We start from the raw sequence: 22,967 nt of genomic DNA, 5'->3' as shown, positions 1-22,967 counted from the left end.
TGCTGCTCTTTTTCAAGGAGGTTCAGATGTCTCATTAAATTGTTGATTTCAGATCTCTCCAATTTGTTGATGTAGGAACTCAGAGCTATAAACTTGCCTCTGAGTACTGCCTTTCTTCTGTCTCAGAAGAACTGGTAATTTGTGTGTTCATTTTTGTTGAATATCATGAACATTTGAATTTCCTTTCTAATTTCTTCCATGACCCACTGATGATTCAACAGTGTGTTGTTCAGACTCCATCTGGTACAGGACTTTCTTTGGTGGCTTTCAGTGTTGAGTTCTAATTTTATTCCTTTGTGGTCTGAGAGAATGCAGGGGATAATTTCAATGTTTCTGAATTTGGATAAGTTTTCTTTGCGAGTTAAAATGTGGTATATTTTGGAAAATGTTCATTGTGCTGCTGAGAAAAACATGTATTCTGATGCTACTGAGTGAAATATTTGGTAGATGTCTGTTAAGTCTAGTTGATCTTTGCAGTTGTTTAGATCTGTGGTTTTTCTGTTGAGTTTTTGCTTGGTTGATCAGTGTAGTGGTGATAGTGATGTGATAAAGTCCCTAACAATTAATGTCTTTGGATCTGAGATTTGAGGGAAAGTAGTATTTCTTGGATAAATTTGGGTGTTCCGTTGTTTGGTGAATAGATATTTAGAATTGTAATATCCTCCTGAAGGAGAGATCTATTAATTAATATGTACTGACCTTTTTTATCTCTTCTCACTAATTTTAATTTGACATCTATTTTATCTGATATTAGGAGTACAATTCCCTCTTGTATATGGGGGCCATTGGATTGGTAGATTTTATTCCAGCCTTTCACTTTCAAAATATGGGGTTTTTTTATTGGCAAGATGTGACTCTTGAAGTCAGAAGATAGAAGGATCTTGCTTTTTCATCCAACTAGACTGTCGATGTCGCTTAATTGAAGAGTTAAGTCTATTAATGTTGAGAGTTAGGACTGAGAGGTGTTTGGTAGTTCCTGACATGTTATCCGCCTTTTTGGGGGTTGTGACAACTGAGCTCTTCCTATGGTTCTTAGATTCTCAGCTTGGTGTGGTGTCTTGTCCTTTTTTGTGGTCTTATTGGTTTTCTATGTGTAGGACATCTCTAAGTATCTTTTATAAGGCTGGTTTGGTGGAAGTATATTGTTTCAGGTTTTCCTTGCTATGGAAGGTTTTTATTTTCCTTGCTATGGAAGGACCTTCTGTTTTGAAGGAGAGTATTCTTGGTAGATAGTTGTTTGTCTTTAGGGCATGACATACATCATTCCAGGCTCATCTTGCCTAAATTGTCTCTGCTGAGAAATCTGAGGTGATTCTAATTGGTTTCACTTTATAGGCAATTGATCTTTTCTCCCTGACAGCTTTAAGGATCCTTTCCTTGGTCTGAATTGATCCTGTACGGATTAAAATTTGACAGTGGGATGTCCTGTTCGGGTCTGATCTATTTGGGGTTCTAAAAGCTTCTTGTATCTGAATAGGCCTAGCTTTTTGCATGTTTGGGAAGTTCTGCTAGGATCCTGTTAAATAAATTTCCTATACCATTAACTTCTGTCTCTAGGTGCTCCTCTACACCCATTATCCTCAGACTAGGCCTTTTGATGGTGTCTTCCAGATGTTGAATAGATCTATCATATTTCTTGGATTTGTCTTGGATAGTTGTGTGTTCTTTCTCTATAATATCTAGGCTGTCTTCAATCCCGGAGATTTGATCTTCTGCATGGTCTAACCTACTGTCAAGACTTTCTACTTTTTTTTTTTTTTTTTTTTTTAACTTTCCTTTCCTTCTAATTGGTCACCTTTGATGGCTTCAAATTTTTTGTTGGAGCTTTGTTTTAGATCTTGTATGGATTTCTTTACTTCCTTAATTTGGTGTTCAGTGTTTATTCTCAAATCACTTAGTTGATTGGTTATGGTTTCCTTGTGCTCCTTTTCCTTTTTTTTTTTTTTTTTTGGTCAGTCATGGGGCTTGAACTCTGTGCTTGGGAACTGTGCTCAAGGTGAGCGCTCTAACGCTTGAGCCACTGCGCTACTTCCCGTTTTCCAGTGGTTTATTGGAGATAAGAGTCTCATGGACTTTCCTGCCTGGGCTGCCTTTGAACTGCGATCCTAAGATCTCAGCCTCCTGAGTAGCTAGGATTATAGGGGTCAGCCACCAGCACCCAGCTTCCCTTTCCTTCTGATGGGGGTCTATTCAGCTTTTCCTTTGTGGTGTTCCTGGATTCCTTCAGCTGTCTGTTTATGGATTCCATGAATGCCTCTTTGTCTATTCTCTTCCCACTCATGCAATTCCTGTATTACTCTTTGACTGTTCTCAGCCTGCTCATGCAATTCCTGTATTAATCTTTGATTAGCTTCCTCAAGCTCACAAGATTCCTGTATTAAGTTTTTGTTAGCCTCATCATGCTCACCTTGGGTGGAGCTTAGCCCAGCAGGTCAGGTCAGGTCAGGTTCTTGTGACCTATGGAATGTCTCCTATTTTTTTCTTCCAAGGCCTGAGTTGGAGCTAGCTGCTCTGGCCTGGCCTTTGTCAATATCAAAGATGGAGATCTTCTCTGGTAGTGGGGGAGGGGCTACCTTCCCACCATTGCTCCATGAGTAGGGGTGAGGATGTCTTGTGGGTACTCATGCTCTTGGTTCCTGGGCCTTCCCTGGTCTGCGATCAGCAGGATGAAAATTTGTGTTCCTTGTCAGTTCTTGCTGGTGGTGAGTAGAATCCACTCACACACTGCGCCCAGCACCTTTGTCCCCAGTCTCTCTCTGTTGATATGGCAGCTGCCACCACCGCCATCAGGCAAACACCACCAAGTGCTCAGATCTGTCTCCTTGACCAACTGCCTGGATTTTCCCTCTCTGGCCAATCTCTCTGTACATTGATGACACGTTTGGTGTGATTCTCTAGCCTAGGACTGTTCACTGGAACACTAAAACTACTTTCTACATGTTTAGCCTCCAGCTTCTCCTCTGACATCTTCCTCTGGTTTACAACTTGAGATCTTAGAATGAAAAAAGTTCCTTGTACCTTTATGAATCTTTTCTATTGATTTTCATTCCTGAACAAACTGTGTTTTTATAATTACAGAATGATATTTAAAATTCAGTAAATTAGATTTATTTTATCCATATGCCACCAAAGGTCAACTTCCATCTGTGGCTTTATTCTAACTTCTAAAATGAATAATGTTTACATTTCTGAAAGATATACAGATACCATTAGCCTCAGGGAAATCTAACCTTTTTGTTTTCTCAATAATTTTTGTGGATTTTGACATCACTGCAGGAGATTGTGAATTCAATTTATGGTCCCTTTTAGAACCTTAGTAGTAGGCATAATAAATGGCATGACAATGTTTTATTCATTATTATGTGTTCATTGTGTTAATGAACAGAAATATGCGTGCAAGTAAAAACCATGTTCCATAACAAGAAAATGCTGCTTCCAATAATGTAGTTCATTATGAACTCACTAGCCATACTAGTTACAAATTTGCATGAGAACCTCCTATTTTTCTATAGGGAACAATAGTATTTTAACTAAGATCATAGAGATGATGAGGAAAAAAGTATTGAATACCAACCACTTACCTAGGCAAATGGGCATTTATGTTTCAGGTGATTTCCACTGAAACATGGTACATACTTTATTATGTTAAATGCTAAATTTGTATTTGTATCACTTAATCACAGGTTTCCATCAGTATGGAAATTAAGTACATAAAATGGGAATGGAACACTCTCAGAAATGTGTGGATAAGCACAGACTGACCTGTTTTTAATTCTGACTTCATTTGTATATTATCAAGTTTGTCACCTTGTTTCCCATCATAATTCAATTTAATATAGTGCTTTTGAATGTTTTTATAGAGTACAAAAGGCAGGTTACTCAACCATTATGCACCATGTGCAGAGTTCCCTCATATGGATTCTTTTTAATTATCAGTCTTTTATAATTACAATGGTAGAAACCATGGTCTTGCCTTGCATAAATTTCTCTAATGGTGGAAAAAACAGACAAATGCAAATAAATTTATATTAACATTTTATATAAATCAAACATAATCAAATGTCATGTACTCTCATCATTTCTGAATTGCTAAGGTAATTAAGATAATAAGACTCAAATGAAGTTACCAAGAAAGTTGCATTTTGTGTAACTGTAATACTTCTGTATTTCCTCCTAATTATCAGGATAGAACTCAGAGGTCCACATATCTTTGGAAACCATTCTAGAACTAAGACACAGCCCATGTCCTTTAATGGAAATTCTTAACTAAATGTGGCTATAGGACAAAGAAGAAAAGATATTTACTGCTTTAGAAGTTCTGCATTAAATTTTATTCATTTTTAAATAAGGATTTATTAAGTATACTTAATTTATTAAGTATACTTAAGTATATTTATTAAGGGTTATCTATGAAACAGGTCCTTTTGCATGCACCAACTTAAAAATAGTTATGTAATAAAAATATCCTTATATTTTTAATGGGAAAGGAAATAGTATTGTGTGAGTAGTAGTAAAAATCTATTTGCCAGGAATAGAAATCTAAAGTAAGGTGATTACTCTGAACCTGAAGTAAATTCAGATTAAGAATATTACTTGAAAATGTGGTATATATACACAATGGAATTCTATGCCTCCATCAGAAAGAATGGCATTGCCCCATTTGTTAGGAAATGGAAAGGTTTGGAAAAAATTATATTGAGTGAAGTAAGTCAGGCCCAAAGAAACATAGGCTCCATGGTTTCCCTTATTTGCAATATCTAGTATATATCTGAGTCAAGCAGAAAAGGTCAGATAAGGTGATGTTAGGGAAACGAACCCTAAGATATGTATTCAAATGTTTTTTTTCTTTCATGTGATTGTTTCTAACACACTTATAAAATTAAGATTATTTCTTTGTTGCTTTGTATGTCCCTCCCCCACAGTATAACCCCTGCTTTCAGGTGAGCTGAGCTGAGGCAACCTTTAAGGTGTATCATGGCAGGGAGGAAAAGCCCAAACAGCTCAAGTACCAGATGCTAGCCAAAATCTACCAGCCTCCAGCCTTGCAATGAACCCCTTTCCAACAGGGTCCACCTGAACCCTGCTATATCTGTTTTCAAAAGAGGCCCTAGATGGAAACCTGCCCCCTGAAGAAGCTCTGTTACCCAGATGTGGCCAGCCAGTCCGTAGGGGCCCAGCCTGCCCACAGCCACATGAGCCAACCCGACCATGCCCCAGGTTCAAAGGTTCAGGGAATTGGGCCATGGACTGTCCATCATCATCTTGGGGACTACGGCCTTCCACTAAGGCCCCATCACCCCCTCCTGGCACTCTGGGATTGGCAGCCAGAGAAGACTGAGGCGGCTCTGGACTCTTGGCCTTGACTACTCCCATCACCAGCAGGAGCCCAGGGTGACAATCATGGTTGCAGGTAGGATGACTTTCATTTTGGTGGACACAGGTGCTATGTATTTGGTGCTCACTGAGTTGCATGGCCAGACCTACCTAGCCGATACCTCCATAGTCGGGGTAGAGGGAAAACCTTATAAACCCCGACCGCTCCCAGGAGTGTTCTTCTGTCACTCCTTCCTTGTTCCCCACTGCCCAGTTTCACTTTTGGGAAGAGATTTTTGGCCAAATTTGGAGCCTCTATTACTCTATGCCCCTCCCAATTGGCACAATGTGATATTGATTTGGCCTCCCCTGCAATCTCCTTGTTGATGGTGTTAGTAGGGTCACCTAGTGACGCCTCAGATTTTCTTTTTCCACCCTCTGATGTGGATCCCAAGGTGTGGGATACCCATACTCCTTTATTGCTAAACACCACCCTTCTATTCATATCTCTCTGAGGGACCCCTCAATGCTTCCCTTTACAATCCCAGTACCCCTTCCCTTGCCGCAGTCTTCTGGGACTGCAACCAATTATAAAAACCTTACTAAGAAAAGGGCTGTATGCCCCACTAACTCTCCCTATAATACCCCCATCTTAGAAATATCCAAAACTAATGGTTCATTCCTCCTGGTACAGGACCTTTGCCTTATAAATGTTATTGTTATCCCCCTACAACCTGTTGTACGCAACCCCTATATTCTGCTTTCCACAATTCCAGTGACGGGTGCCTTTTATTTAGTATTGGATTTAAAAGATGCCTTTTTTTTTTTTTTACTATCCCTTTAGCCCCCTCCTCCCAGGATCTTTTTGCCTTTATGTGAACTGACCTGGTCACCCTTCACTAGTGGGTATTAGGGGTCCCCTATCTAGTTTTTTTTAAAAAATTTATCCCAGATGTCTAAAGCAAATTGATTAATAAACTGAGGCATTAAACAGTGTAGTTTGTTCACAGATTCAGAATCTAGATTAGTATATTAAAGGAAGGTCTGACACAGTCTGGCCCAAAAGGCAGATGGGTTTTCATTTCTGTCTTGTATGACCATGGCCATTTTGTCATAGTTGATGGCTTTGCAGCCTGCATGTTTGAGACCCTCCATTATACAGACAATAAATTGGTTTCACCTTGGAAACCACCCAGGGATTTATAATTCCAGTGAGGGTCCAGGTCGGCTCTGCCTCAGTCCCAATTGGGCGATTGGGGGTGGTCCGGTGGGTCTTATCTGCATAGTGGCGGGCCTTTTCTCAAACATCCCGCTGTTACCCTGGACTCAAGATTCATATCCATCACTCCAGGTTACCTCCTACGATAGAGCAGTTCCTTGATGTAGGCAGTGGGATTGATGGAGAAAGATCCCAGGCATGTCTCAATTTGTGCTAGATCATTTAATCAGAACAGCATGTGCACTGCGACTATACCATCAGCCCCTGTCACCTCATGTAATGGGAGAACATGGGTTGAGGTAGAACTCTGATCTGTAGCAGGCTCTTGGGCCTGGGTAAGGATGGTATTCAATGTTTCTGTAAAGTGTACAACAACCTCCAGGACATCTTTCAGCTGAGACAGCTGGTTTGCAGTGGCCAGGCCAGGTGTGCTTTTGTCCTGTGGGGGAGGAAGGGATGCCAATATGTGGTAGTGGAGGGTGAGAGAACAGGTGACCATTGGTTTAGGGGCTGCCAGATCAATGGTGGGGGAGAGGGCTGCCACCTTCAGTGGAAGTCCCACCTCCTCTGGAGGAAGTCCCACCTCCTTTGGCAGAAGTCCCACATCCTTTAATGGGAGTCCCACGTCCTTTAATGGAAGTCCCACCTCCTCTGGTGCAATGGGACAGGCTGGTGCCCCACGTGTTCAAAATGGTGGCAACTCATCCGCTGGATCTGGAATAGAGTCTGGGTTATGAAGTGGTGGCCTTGTGGCCAGGAGGAGTTGGGCAGAGCAGAAGTTGGACTCAGGAAGAAGTTTAGATTGGAGGAAGGAGAGAAAGAAAGAGAAGGCATCTACCTAGCTAGTTTCCTTTAACTTGCCCGACCGCATGCATAAGTTAGATAGATTCTGTATAATATCAAGATCCAGTGTCCCATGAATGGGCCACGTGGGCTGATTGTCCAGTGGATAGTCGGGCCAGCTCTCAGTACAGAAATGTATGAACTCCTGTGAATCAAGGTCAGATTCAAGGTTAAGCATTTCTAAATTATTTAGGAGAAAGCCCAAGGGGGAGTCCTGAGGAATACCAGAAACATTAAATTGTGTCCCGCCCAAGGTAAGTAATCTGGAACCAAAAGCTGCTGTGAAGCATCCTATGCAATGCAATTTGCCTCAAAAAGTGGGAAAAAACCAGTGGGAAATATCATGTTTCTCCACGGCTTCCTGGGCCATGGAAGCCCTCAGAAATGCGGCTTAGATACTTGGCCAAGTTTTTCAGGGGTGGGGGCCCTGAAGCTCCCTGAGAGAGGCATGGAGCCTGCCCAGTGAAATCTAAGCCTCTAGACTTCAATTACCTAGGGGGTCCAAATTGATCAGCGCTGCTGGACATATAGGATGCGTTCAGTCAGTAGGAAACCAGCTGGGCTGACTTTTGGGTCTGCCTAGAATCGTGGCTTAGGTCCCGGGGTTGCTGGCAGGACCCTCCCAGTCACTGAGGGGAGCCTATCCCCATACGGGCCACCAAAATGAAGGAGAAAAATGTAAACCTGGGTAGGAAGAAGGCCAAAGAAAGTAACCCAAAAGCTACACGGACAGAAGTCAAGTAGAAGGAAAAATTTATTGCCAGCAGAGCTGACAAGGTCAAGTTCTCAGGAAGAAAGGGAGAAAATGGTGCCGTCTGGATCTTTGGAGGCCTCTTTTTTATCGGAGGCCGGAACTGAGAGGTGCCTCACCTACTGCGCAGGTGCTGCCATAAAAGGCAGCGATTAGGCCTGTGAGGTGAGGGTTTCCTTACAGTAAGTTCCTATGTCAGTACAATAAAACAAAACTGAACAAAAAATCTGTATACTTATGCTTACACCTTTGCAGTACTTTTCAGAATTTTTGTTTGGAGGAGTATTAAATTATTATCTCTCTCTTGCTGCTATTAAAGCTGAGATTCAGTGTACTCAATGGGAACTAGATAGTGGAAGAGCCTGAACTCAATTTTTCTGATTCCAAAATTGGTTGTTTATATATATAACCTATCCACAGGAAGTGCTTTTTAATGTGTCTGATTTGATACAACAATTAAATAAACCCTTAAAAACCAGAGGGTCTGATGGAAATGTATTGGTGCATATAATTAGTCAAGAAACCAAATAGCTTTCATCTCCCATGGGGTTTCTTAAGCTGTCTGGTTGTTTTCAAATTATTATACACTATTTTATATGGTCTATTTCACTCTCATACTGTCTGTCTGTCTGTCTTCTCACTCTCTTTTCCAGTGAGATGATTGAAGCTAACTGAAAAAAATGAACATAACCAAGATAGTCTGATATGAGTTTTTAACTTTAAAAATATCTTTTGCCTTTTAATATTTTTTTCAAAACAAACTCTTCCTGAAATGCAAAGTTCAGTAGGAATGTGATTATATTTGTGTTATTCTGAAAACATGAAGAACTCTACAACTTTTCATCACTTCAGTAATGGTGTGCCATTCTTTTCCTACTATGATCCAGGGTCACAGGAGTTAGTAAATGTAACTCAAAAGTCCTTGAACACTTTGGAGGAATCAGTGTCACACAAAAGTAGACAAGACTTCTGCAGATTCTGAAAATATATAAAAGAAACTACCAACCCCATGCTAGTTCATTTTCACACATAGTTTCTAAGTCATACATCATTACAAAATAGAAAAATCACCACAAGTACCCTAAAAATGAACACAACAGTCGTGTTCCACATTAACTGAGTACCACTTTATGACAAAACTGTAGGTAAGTATCAAAATGTTAGAAAGAAAATACAAATTATCTTTGACTTCCGATGGTTATATGTCAGGTTTTTTTCAACTTTATGATAGTGTGAGATTTATGTGCATTTGGTACAAAATACACTTTACATTTTAAATTATGGTCTTTTCTCAGGCTAGGCATAAACAGAAGGGTCAATTCTCTCACTAAGTACTGAGAAGTGACAGGAAGTCACAGCCCCCAAACAGTTATGTACCTACGATTCTACAGGGTCCTGTGTTGGTAAGCTAGTATTTAATATGTTAAAGTGCATTAAATGTATTGTCTGTTAAATTTTTTTTACTTAAAATGTTTTCAACATACTATATGTTATCTATGGCAACCCTACTGGACGTCAATGAGCTTGTCTAACTGCATAATGTGCATAGGGAAATTAGAAATGGAGTTTCTATCTCATCATTGAGTCATGGGAACCATACTAGGATGAAGATAGGAGCCAAAATAAACTCATGGCAGCTTAAAGAAAATACACTTTGTGTATTAATAGAAGCAAACACAATTAAAATGATGAATACATTTTTTTCAACACAATGTTAAATGCTCAAAAAAGGTCAGAAGTTTGATTGGCTTTTCTTTCTCTGAAATTCTTCATAAAGTTTGGTTTGTGAGTATATTTCTGCAGCATCAATTTCCTTTAATACTAGATTTGTATTATCATTAAGTAGTTGCAGTATTGGCATTTTATCATTTCAAGCCTTTTTATATATTGATATTTCAATTTGATAATAATTGTATTTTAGACAGTAGAATTGATTAGTATGTCATGCTTTTTGTATCTTTATGCATATTTTTATTATCTTAAGCAGTGTATAAAGGAGATTCCATTCAATTCATCCATTTATAAATACAATACATCTTTTCTTGCGGGATGGTAAAGGAAAGAAAAATTCTATGCTTGGGAGTATGCCACGCCTGCCTTCGCCACCGCCGCTGCCGCCTCCTCCTCCTCCTCCTCCTCCTCCTCCTCCTCCTCCTCCTCCTCCTCCTCCTTTATTTCGCAATAGGGCTGTTTTCTATTATAAGTTAGTTTGACAGTCTTTATGATGTTCTTGACAGTGCTTTATATATATATTTTTTTTCATTTTCCACTATGTGTCCCATCCCCTCAAGTTTACCTGATTCCATTTAATCATAAATGTATAGATTATTTTCCTTCCATAAATTTGTATTTTTTAAAGTTTCTTCCCTTTATTATTAATTATCATTCTATTGTGCTCCATTATCCTGCATTGTTTATATATTTCCATTACCAAGACTGTATATTTCCAAAAGTTATTACTTTTATAGTGCAAGATAATTTAATAAATTTCACATTTGAGAAACCTGTTCTAAAATTGTACACATACCACATAACTATTTAATAGAAACATTTTAGATGTGTAAATGATCCATCAGATTCATCTAACTTAACATTTGACTAAAGTATTTTATTAAAACTTTTAATAAAATTGTATCACACTCACACACACACACACACACATATATGCCAATTTATTTGTCTTTGCAGTGAATAGGTGAAGAAAATTACACAATATTTGGCTGATATATAAGGGAATTCCATTTGGTGATTATTTCTTTCATTTAGTAGAGTGGGCATTCAGCTTTAGGGAGCTTGTAGATGTGTATCCAGAAATCCTGGCATTAATTAGGGAAACTAACAATAGAGCTGTTAAAATGTACCTGAGCCACACATATAGCCTTGGATAACTGTTTTTTGGGGGTTTTTGTTGTTTTGGGGGTTTTTTTGCTTTTAAAACAATTGTAGAATTAATTCATAGCCAAATGATAGACATCTGGTTACCATGAACAAAAAAATCAAGGAAATACAATAAGAAATTATGCTTTGTAAAATATTGAATCTCAGTTGACATTTCATCTTGATGTAGTGGGGGAAAGTAGTAGCTGATACATTTTAAAATTATAGGTACATATTGGTATTTAGTATTCTAAACATTATTCCAAATTTGACCACATTTATCTTTTTTAAGCAGGGGTAGAAAATTGAGATATACAGCTACTCTCATAAGAAATATATATGTGTGTGTGTGTGTGTGTGTGTGTGTGTGTGTGTGTGTGTGTGTGTGTGTGTGTATAAGTATACACACAGACACACACACAGAGCAGCTTAATGTGTGTGGTAGATAGAAAAATAGCACCATAAAGACATTTTCATCCTAAAGCTATGAATCTGTAAAAATCCTGTCACAAAGCGGGCGCTGGTAGCTCACGCCTAGCTACTCAGGAGGCTGAGATCTGAGGATTACGGTTAAAAGCCAGCCAGGGCAAGAAAGTCTGTGAGACTCTTATATCTAATAAACCACCAGAAAACCAGAGGTGACACTGTGGCTCAAGTGGTGGAGTGCTAGCCTTGAGCGGAACAGCTCAGGGACAGCGTCCAGACCCAGAGTTCAAACCCCATGACTGACCAAAAAAGAAAGAAAGAAAGAAAGAAAATGTCACATGGCAAGAGTATCTTGCAGATGTGATTAAGTTAGAGAATTGAGTGAGTAGATTACCCTGAATTATTTAGATTTGACTTCAAAATGAATCTTTAAAATCAGAATCGCTTTATGGAGTGTGGTCAGAGAAAGGCAGAGGTTTAATATATACATCAAGTGGTAATCTCCTTTACATATCTACATAAAATAAAAAATATGAAAAATAAAGATATAAAAACATGACATTTGATCAATTCTAATCTCCAAAAATATAATTATTGTTATCAAATTGAACTATCAAGATTAAAAGGGCTTGGAATGATTTTTTTTTAAGATACCATTTTTACAAAGCCAGATTTGCAAGACTGCTGTCTTTGAAGCTTGAGGGAAGACTAGCAGGAGTCAGAAAATGTGAACACCCTGTGGAAAAGTCAAGGAAAGTTTTTTCCTGGAGCCTCAACAAAGTAACAATGTGATGCTCACACTTTGGTTTGAATCCACTGAATCCTGTCAGAACTTCTGCCTTAAAAATTGAAAGATAGTATTTAAATTATTTTTAGTCACTGGGTGGTGTTACAGTAGCCATAATAAAATGAGCACACTGTGTCTTCTATATCTCATTGTAGAAGACACTATGTTGAAAAACCAACTTTACAATTTAGGAGTAAGGGGGAGGAAGAGTGTGTAGTTGTGGAAGTAAAAGTGGAAGTGGGAAGGAAGGGATGGTAGGGGGAAAATGAAGGAGGAAGCAGCAGTGCTTGATAAGAAATGTACTCATTACCTTGCTCATGTAACTGTAACCCTTCTGTACAGTAGTTTTACAATTTAAAAAAATGAGTACACTTTAGTTTGTACTTCTAGAAAAAAACTAACTACTTTTTTGTCTACATAAACTTTAACAAATCAATGTTACTATGGTCATAGTGACCTCTAGGTATTTCATAAGCATACATACTATTTCCCTAAAGGTAATGAGATTTAAGCATGTTTCCCTATAGATTGAATAACTATAATTTTTACCTAACACTGGACCTGGGATGCAAACACTACTGTCATGAATTCACTTAAAAGATGAGTTTCAGACCAGTTTGGCTGGAAAAAGCACACTTTTATTTCTACTGGAATAATTTGTTAGAACTTAAAGGTAGTGATGCTGTCTGTACCCTGCTTCACTTTTGGTGTCATGGGGCACTATTAAATTAACTCTCCAGCAGGTGCATCTGTGTAGCATGTGGCTTCTGCCACTTCCCATACCATGGTAAAGTTAGCTGAATTAAAACACATTCTTGTGTGACCAGACACGTTGGAAAACAGTGTACTCTGCGTGAAATAGAGATGTGAATTTGATTATGGTTAATATGACCAGGGTATTGCCTGGTCGTATTAAATTTAATATACATTAAGATATAATCCTGATCACAGCATCTACATTTTAATGGTATCATTAGGCATGATCATGATAGGAGTTAGAACAAAAATGTGAAGTTCTTTCAAACCCAGCCTAACTATTTTTACTGTACTTATTTATAATTCATGCACTGATATTTTAGTATATAGACTAGAATATGTGGTTTGTTCCCATCATAAATTATTCTATTGCTGAATATTCTTAAGTATGAGTCCTAAGAAAGGAGTAGCTGCATGTCTTGTCTAGGAAGAATAAATGCTTCTTTGCAGGTGCATGCTGGTAAATATCTAATAAGGAACTCTAATGTATGAGGAAACAGTAGAAAAATATATCTTATACCATTTGTCCATTTCTGTAGTGTGTGTAATTCCACTATGAATAATTTCAAATTACCACATTGAAGTTACAGAATATAGCAATTTAGTAGACACTGACACTGGGACAGTTGTTGAACTGGGACAGACAGTTGAACTCTGGGAATCTCATACCCAAGGTCTGAAGACAGAGCATCATCTCCATGAGTGGGGAAGAGCAGCTGAGCATCTTTGGATATTCAGTCAATAGTGAAGATGCTATACTATTTTACTATGACATTTCTTTTTACAGTCTAAAACTAAAGATTTACTTAGTGGTTTTGTGGTTATATGAATTCAAACTTGGAATGAACATGAATTACTGGAGAAAAGTTATTCCTAAGTAATGAAGCCAAGGGAGCAGAAATGGATGTAGAAAGACTGGATTTTCTCTTTTCTATTGGATACCAACCAGATTTTAGAAGAATGAACACTTGAACAACTATATTGATATTGGTTAATTTCTTGCAATAGCATTAAATGTAGTTAAGTACAACTTCTAAATTTAATGTTGTATTTTTTTAAAGTTAATTGGCAAAAATCTTAATAATTAAATAAGCAAATCACTAGCAAATTTCTTATTTTTGCAACAAATAACAGACTAAAATTATTGTACAAAAAACAGAAAGAGGTTGAAAATATAGTTCAAGTGTTAATCGGTCTAGCAAGCAGATGATCTTGCACTCAAATTCCACACTGCCAAAAATTCATAAGGCAATGGAAAGACTTGGGAAAAAATACATTAAGTGAAGTAAGCCACACCCAGAAAAGCGTAATTTGCATGTTTTCCCTCATTTCTGGTAACTAGCATGTACTTAAAAATCTATAAGAAAACAAACTAGATAGTAAGCAAAGGGCTGCAAATAAATGAACTGCAGTGCAATACTCTACACAAAGCGTAAATAGTACTGTTCTTTAAAAAGACAAAGGCAAAATCCAACAAAATGTGTACCAGGATATTGGTACTAGTAAGAGGGGAAAGAGGAGCTAAGGAAAGAAAGGAAGAAGAATGAAAGGAGAAAGGGGTGAGAATGTAGGCAAGAACTCATTGTATGTACAACAGAATTAAGAAATGGGTGAAGATGTTGAAGTGATGGCACAAATCAAGATGCATTGTACACATAAACTACTTTGTTTAATGGCAAAAAATCAATACATAACCTTAAATCAAGGAAAGTTGAGTTAGAAGGAGTGGTGAGAATGTTGAAAGGGCTGACATTGGTCGAGACATCCTATGTTCATAAATTGCTTCGGTTAAAGGTAAATCCTTTATGCAACTAAAGATAATAAAAACACTTGAGAAAATAAAACAAAAAAGGAAAAAGAACATTGTATCCCTATAAAAGTAGTAAGAAGGACTGTACTTACTAAAAATACACAAACGGCACGTCAAGTTTAATTTTGAAAATATTGTTTTAAAACTTCATTATATCAATTATTGAAAGGATTTTTATTGAAACTTGTTTTTAATTTAAAAACTGAGATCTTCAATAAAAGTAGAATAAAACTGACTTTCCCTGAAATATCATAGATGTGAACTTTACAAAGCATTTAGATGAATTATAAATAGTGAAACCTGAATTTGATATGACTTATATTTCAAAGTAAATTCATTGAAGACTAAAAGAAGTACTTATAAAACAATTATGCATTTCAATATGTAAATCACAATTGAGAATAGCCCCCATTTGCAGGTTGGTCTTTAGCCCAAATGGACCACTTTATCTTAACACCCTCATGGTTTAGAGAGAAATTATTGAAGGCACAACTACAAACAATTTTGATTAATTAATTAAAATATTATTGAATATATATTTTCAGAAAAATGAAAATAAATTGATTGGAGACAGATTTATCAGAGTGTTGATATACCATATATACAAGAATAAGTAACCTGAGTAGTTTAATATTCTAATATTCACTAAAACTTTAAATATTAGCCTGGTGGCATTTGGCTCACACTTTTAATTCTAGCAATTGTGAGGCTGAGATCTGATGATCATGATTTGAAGCCAGCCTGGGCAACAGAGTTTGTGAGACTTTTCTCTCCAATTAAACACCATAAAAGCTTGAAGGACTGAAACCAACAAAGTAAAAATAATCTTTAAATATTTCCTTTAGTACACACCACACATACAATGTGTGTGCAATGCAAAGTTTCACTATTTTGGTCAGATTGACCATAAATTCATGATCTTTCTGTCTGAACTGCTAGGATCATAGGCATGCCCAGTTGTTGGTGTATATTATTTTATATTTAATAAATCATTTTATATATAATTTTAAATTACTGTATTTAAGAGCCAGTTAATGATATTAAGAAACCAGTTAGTTCATGGTCCTGTATGTGTTTTTAACTATGGTAATATTTTAAGTCCAAATTTCACATATGAGAAAATGTTCAACCTTTTTCTCTGAGTCTGGATTCCTTCACCCAATATGATTCCCCCCCCCAATCTGTCTATTTCCCTGCAAATATCATAATATAATTGTTCCTGATATATATACATAATCATAGTGTATACAATGAAAAATGAACTAGAGGACTTGAGGAGATACGTGGGTACAGAATAGATGGAGGAAGGTCAATAATGGAAGAGATTACTCTGATCATGTTGCTTTATAAACATTTGGTGATATGTAAACTGGAAAACCCTTTATACAGCTATTGAAAAAAACATTTAAAAATGAAGCCAGTTAGTCAATCCATAAATTAATACTTCAAAGCATGAGTTAATTTTAACTACTAAATACCATAAAATAAATATTTCAAAGCATGTGTTAAAATTTAACTACTTAATCCTACCTTTGTTGCATCATTTGCAAAGAAATGGAAGAACCTAGAAAAATATGTTTAGTGAATCAGGCTCAGAGAAAAAGGTTACACTTTTTTTTCCTATATGGAAGCTAGAATTAGTTTATAAATACATAAGTAAATAATTTGGGATGCATGCAAATGTACACAAAAGCATTAGCTGAGGAGAACACAATTAGTATACTTTCTTAGAAAGGCTACATCAAAGGACAACAAAATAAACATCAGGAAATAGGAACTTGAAAGGGTAGGGTATGGTTAAATGGAAGGGAGTAGATGAATGAAGAGGAGAAAGGGGAAAATGGGCACTGGTGGCCCATGCTTATAGCCCTAGTTACACGGGAGGCAGAGAGCTGAGGATAAGGGCTCAAAGACAGCTTTGTCAAGAAAGTCCATAGACTCTTTTTTTATTATTGTGAAAATACTGTACAGAGGGGTTACAATTACATGAGCAAAGTAATGAGTACATTTCTTATCAAGCATTGTTGCCTCCTCCTTTGTTTCCTCTTCCCATCCCTTCCCATCCTCCCCCCCCCCCACCAAAGTTGTAATGTTCGTTTTTGACATAATGACTTGTACATCTCATTGTTGCAATGGGTCCACCTGTATCCCTATTTAAATGATTTGTTTATTCCCTTCCCCTTCACAAATTATACCAACATCAAATACAGTGAAAGCTGGGGTTATACCGTGGGGGAGGGACATACAAAGCAACAAAGAAATAATCTTATAAATATGTTAGAAACAATCGCATGAAAGAAAAAAAACATTTGAATACATATCTTAGGGTTCATTTCCCTAACATCAACTTATCTGACCTTTTCTGCTTGACTCAGACATATACTAGTTATTGCAAATAAGGGAAACCGTAGGACCTATGTTTCTTTGGGCCTGGCTTACTTCACTTAATATCCATAGACTCTTATTGCCAATTAATCACACAAAAAAAATAAAGAAAGAAAGCTAAGTGGAGCTGTTGCTTAAGTAGTAAAATGCTAGCTTTGAGCAAGAAAGCTTAGGGACACTATAAGGCCTCAAGTTCAAGCACCAGGGTCAGCATTAAAAAAAATAAACAAATATTTTTTAAATGCTAAGCACAGGTGGATCATACCCAATCCTAGCTACTCAGAAGGCTGAGATCTGAGGATCACAGTTCGAAGCCAGCCTGAGGAGAAATGTCCCCATGAAACTCTTACCTCCAGTTAACTACTCAAAAACTGGAAGTGAAGCTGTGGTTCAAATGGTAGAGTGCTAGTCTTGAGCACAAAGAGGCTCAGGGACAGCACCAGGTCCTAAATTCAAGCCCCACAACCACCACCACCAACAACAAAACTGTGTACAATTAAAAGAACTGAGGGAAAGGATTTGGTAAAAGGGGATGAGAATGTTCAAAGAAAGATATTGATATTTGTAGTCATAAACTGCTTTGCTGAATGGCAACTCATTTTTATAATCACTTAAAGATAATACTTTGGCTTAGTTTAGATAACTTAATATATAAATATCTATTAATATATATTGATACATTATATATTATATAAGTATTTTATTATCTTTAAAAAGTTGTACAAAGAGATTTCAATTCATCATATCAATTAGTGAGTACAATTCATCTTGGCCAATGTTACCACTTCCATCCTTATTCCTCATTTCTCCCAACTACATCCATCCCCTCGAGTTATCTAGTTCCATATATATGTGTGTATAATATATATGTATATATGCACATATATATGCTACTCTAGGACTCATTGCTTTCTCTTACCCTCTAGTTCAAGACAAAATTCTCTCCTTCTTAGTTCAACTTCAGAACTCACCAATTTACCACAATCTTCCCTTCCCCCATCATGTAATGAGACCTGATGGTCCCAGCAATTTCAGGTAACCAACTATTGGGATAACAGAGATTCAAATTCAGAACATGTAGAAAGAATTGGCTTCAAGCAATTTTTGCTTTTTACCAACTTACTAAGAAGTAATTGTATATGAGTTTGAGGAATGAGGAAATGAACAATGTTGTACAAGCTATCATCTTACATAGCATGTTATTTCTCTCTAGTTACAAAATAATTCCTGTGTTGTAACTAGTCTTTGTGTAAACTTTTCTCTTTCTCTTTATGTCAGGATATTTTCTTTCTGCTACCTAAAATTGCCTAAGGAGAGTTCCTCAGATTGGAATCATAATTCATGTCTAAGAAATGCTATTTTCAATTAGTAGTGCTTCCCCAGAGTTCCTTCAATTGACTTATTTGATAATATGTGAGCTGAAATAGAAGCTGGATAACGTCTGCTTGTGAAAAAGGATTACAGTGGTGAAAGAACTGCTGAGTTTCTGTGAATAACTACAAGTGGTGTTTGCAAGGAGATGTCTTGCAGACATAATGATCGAGTGATTTGAAAGCCTTTGTTAACATGCAGACATACTCAAATTGATTGACAGTTAAATCTTGTAGAAGAAATGTGTCCTGTCCTCATAATATTCTTATGAAATTCATCAGTAGCAATTTGTTTATACTCTAGTATAGCATATCTTTGCTTTTTTTTTTTTTTTTTTTTTTAAATTTAATTTTATTTTATTTGAGAACATACTGTACAGAGGGGTTACAATTACATGGGCAGGATAATGCATACATTTCTTACCAAGCATTGCAGCCTCCTCCTTTGTTTACCCTTCACCTCCCTTCCCAGCCTCCCCCCTCCCTCCCACCCAATCATACCCCCCCTGCCCCCCCCCCCGACATTGTAAAGCTGGTTTTGACATGACATTTTGTACTTCTCATTGTTGCAACAGGTCCACCTGAATCCTTAAACGACTTGTTTGTCCCCATCTCCTCCACATGTTATACTGACATCAAATATAGTGAAAGCGGGGGTTACACTGTGGGGGAGGGACATACAAAGCAACAAAGAGATAATATTATAAATGCGTTAGAAACACATGCATGAAAGAAACAAAAACATTAAAATACATATTTGAGGTTTCGTTTTCCTAACATCACATTATCTGACTTTTTCCGCTTGACTCATACCTATACTAGATATTGCAAATAAGGGAAACCATGGGACCTATGTTTCTTTGGGCCTGGCTTACTTCACTTAATATAATTTTTTCCAAGCCTTTCCATTTCCTAACAAATGGGGAAATGTCATTCTTTCTGATGGAGGCATAGAATTCCATTGTGTATATATACCACATCTTCTTGATCCATTCATCTACTGAGGGGCATCTGGGTTGGTTCCATGTCTTAGCTATGGTAAATAATGCTGCAATAAACATAGTTGTGCTGGTAGCTTTAGTGTGGCCTTGTTTGTGATCATTTGGGTAAATGCCCAAAAGTGGGAATCTTTGCTTTTTAATAGTGGTGTACATGCCTATCTCACTCACTCAAGATTTCAGATATTACTTTGGGAACAAAATATACATTCAATGAGTAACTGCTGTATGAAAGAATCACAAATTCAATCATTTCCACAAATATGTCACAAATACTACAGATGTTTGAAAAATTAATGAATTATTTACATTCCTTTTTAGTATTTTAGTACCTTTAAAAACTTGTACAAAGGGGGCTGGGAAGGTGGCTCAGTGGTAGAGCGCTTGCCTTGCATGCCTGAGGCCCTGGGTTAGATTCCTCAGCACCACATATGCAAAAGGAAAAAAGCCGGAAGTGGCGCTGTGGCTCAAATGGAAGGGTGGCTAGCCTTGAGCTGAAGAGCTGAGGGACAGTGCCCAGGCCCAGAGTTCAGGCCCCACAACCGGACACCCCCCCCCCAAAAAAAAAAACTTGTACAAAGGGATTTCAATATCAATTTATGATTACAATTAATTTTGACCAATGTCTTCACTTCCATCATTATTTCTCATCTCTCCCAACTACATCCATTCTATTATGTTATCTCATTCCATTTTCACATATGTACATTGAATAATAAGACTGCATTTGCCCATTCATGCACTCTACCTTTTTCTGCATTACTGTTACATGGCCTGTTACAAATCATGGAGAAGCCTGGCTTTGTCTCATTCCCAATATCTTTGCTTTGGGAAACACTGTTTATAGAACTTATGCTTATTTTTATAATGTTCAGTACCGGATTGCTTAGGATTTAAAATGTCTAGTGTTTTTGCTTTATATCCATAGTCTCTCTAGCTTCGATTGCTGAGATTTCCATGTAAAGTTTGACAGAGGTTGGAGACATGGGTCAGATTGTAGTGTTCCTGTCAAAGAACCTAATGTGTCAGATAGCAATTTTGAGTTCTGATCACTAATGAAAATGACTTGACAAAAAGGGAAGTACATAACTTTTATAATTACACAATAACATAAAAATTATTCACTTATGATACTGTCTTCAATTAAGAAATAAATTCAGTTTTGACCCAAGAAAGATTAATTTGTCCAAGTCTAAAGGACTAGTTAGTAGAGAGATCAGGAAATGAACCAAGCCCCTTATTATTTTTCATGATACAAACAAATTATTTGCAAATAATATGATTCCACCAGATTCTCAGTGCTAAGAAAAAGGCAGAAATTAATCTTGACTCATCTTGATATATCCCTCAAAAGTGAGGATATGCTCTGTCCATAGGAATTTATCTAAAGTTATAGGTATGGAGTATTTCCTCTAACTAATCAGAATTCTCTTTACTCCCTGTTTGAACCCAGGGACCCATCTTACATTTTAGAGCGTGATGGCTATGGCAATATAATAAATTGGTCGTATATCTTTATCATGCACCACACCTCTCGAACAACTGCCACCCAGCTAATCAGTGGAATGGCTATTTGCAGTTATATCTGAAGCACTAGCATGTTATCCTCCCTACCGAAACTGCAGCTTTCCAAATGAAGTGAGAATTTTGACTCAACAACCACTACAAGTTGATTGATTATCCCTTTTTTTTTTTTTTACAAAGTTACAAATTTGGTTTGTTTTTTTTTTTGAGGGGGGGGGGGTCCGGTTGTGGGGCATGAACTCTGGGCCTGGGCGCTGTCCCTCAGCTGTTCAGCTCAAGGCTAGCGCTCTACCACTTGAGCCACAGCGCCACTTTCGGCTTTTTTCTTTTTGCTTATGTGGTGCTGAGGAATCAAACCCAGGACCTCATGCATGCAAGGCAAGCGCTCTACCATTGAGCCACCTTCCCAGCCCCAGTATTACAAATTTGTAAAGCAAGGACTGAAAATAATGTCCCCACAAAATATTATTTCAAGTAATCAATCCTCTGTTTCCACTTGGAAAATGTGTACTTTTTACTTCAACAGCTTTTGACTTCTAGATCTAGAAATGATGACTCCCAAAGTAGGAACGCGATGCTCAAGGGAAGATAGTTTGATAAAGACTGAGTACTTCATGGTCATATATACTTTGTATCTTTTGGCCCCAGCAGGAACAAGATCTGTTGCATGAATGGAAATGCATGCTATTAATCCCATTCATGATATAAAGAAGAATGTCTAACTATACTATAGAAGCCTTTAAGCCTTTAGATAGAAGCACTGGTATTTTTCCATCATTTTCTATAAATGTGCATAGTGGAAGAGTGCTTCCAGTGCAAAGTGTCCTCAGAGTCAGCTTGCAGGAACATCTGACAGTAGCTTTATTCTCAAGTAGTTGCTTCACATGTCCCTCTTAGCCCTTATCATGTCAAATAAAATGGAAAATAGGAAAGCTTGTAGAAAAGTGAAACATTTCCATCTTTTCAGATAGGAAGAAGTAATTAGATAAAATTTTATTTTTTAGATTGTTCTATTTTTTTAGATTGTTCTATTTTTTCTGTATTTGTTTCTATATTCTCAATCTTACTTCAATATATTCTCAATATTACTTATACTTTCATCTCATATTTTCCTCTTCCTCATTATCTCTTTCTTCCCGAGGCTCCATATTTTATTTGTTTATTTTTGGTATTTTTTGTCTATACTAGTTTTAAAATTTTGGAGTTTTCCTATAGTTATATTAGCTCTTGTCTTCATCTATTAATTTGAGATAACTTCCATTTTTTTAGTATCTATATATTTAGCATGTATGTATATATGTCTTATATATATTATTTCTGGAGTTATTAAAATAGACTTTCCTCAGAGTGTGAATTGAGGCCTCAGGAAAATGCTGATTATTAAACAAGGCATTATATAAAGCAGGAAAATATGTCAATCTCAATATATGTTTATGTGCAAATTAGAGATATAAGAAGTAGAATACAACAGAGCTATATGACTTCTCATAAGTTCCTATGTATGATTTATTCCTGTCTATATCTTCAGGAGGGTAGGAAGAGTATGCAGAACTCAAGGGAAAAAGGTATAAAGTACAACAATGGAGTTTACTGAACACTCATGGATGGAAACAGGAAAGAGGGGGTGGGGAGAGTGAAGGAAAGGAAGATACTGTATGAAAAGAAATGTACTTATTACCTAATTTATGAAATTGTAATCCTTCTTTATATCATCTTTATAATAAAAATAAAGTAAGTAACTTTTTTACTGTTCCTAACAGATTGGACACAAGTACCTCACACCTGTAGCTCTAGGTACTCAGGAATCTGAGATCTGAGAATGTATGTTCAAAATCAACCAATGCAGAAAATTCTGACTCATCTCCAGTTAACCAGCAAAATGCCAGAAGTAGAGGTATCACTCAAGTG

The sequence above is a fragment of the Dipodomys spectabilis genome, unplaced genomic scaffold (assembly GCF_019054845.1).
Source record: "Dipodomys spectabilis isolate Male_0828 unplaced genomic scaffold, ASM1905484v1 ptg000032l, whole genome shotgun sequence".
Taxonomy (NCBI): domain Eukaryota; kingdom Metazoa; phylum Chordata; class Mammalia; order Rodentia; family Heteromyidae; genus Dipodomys; species Dipodomys spectabilis.
This window is presented reverse-complemented; position numbering follows the sequence as displayed.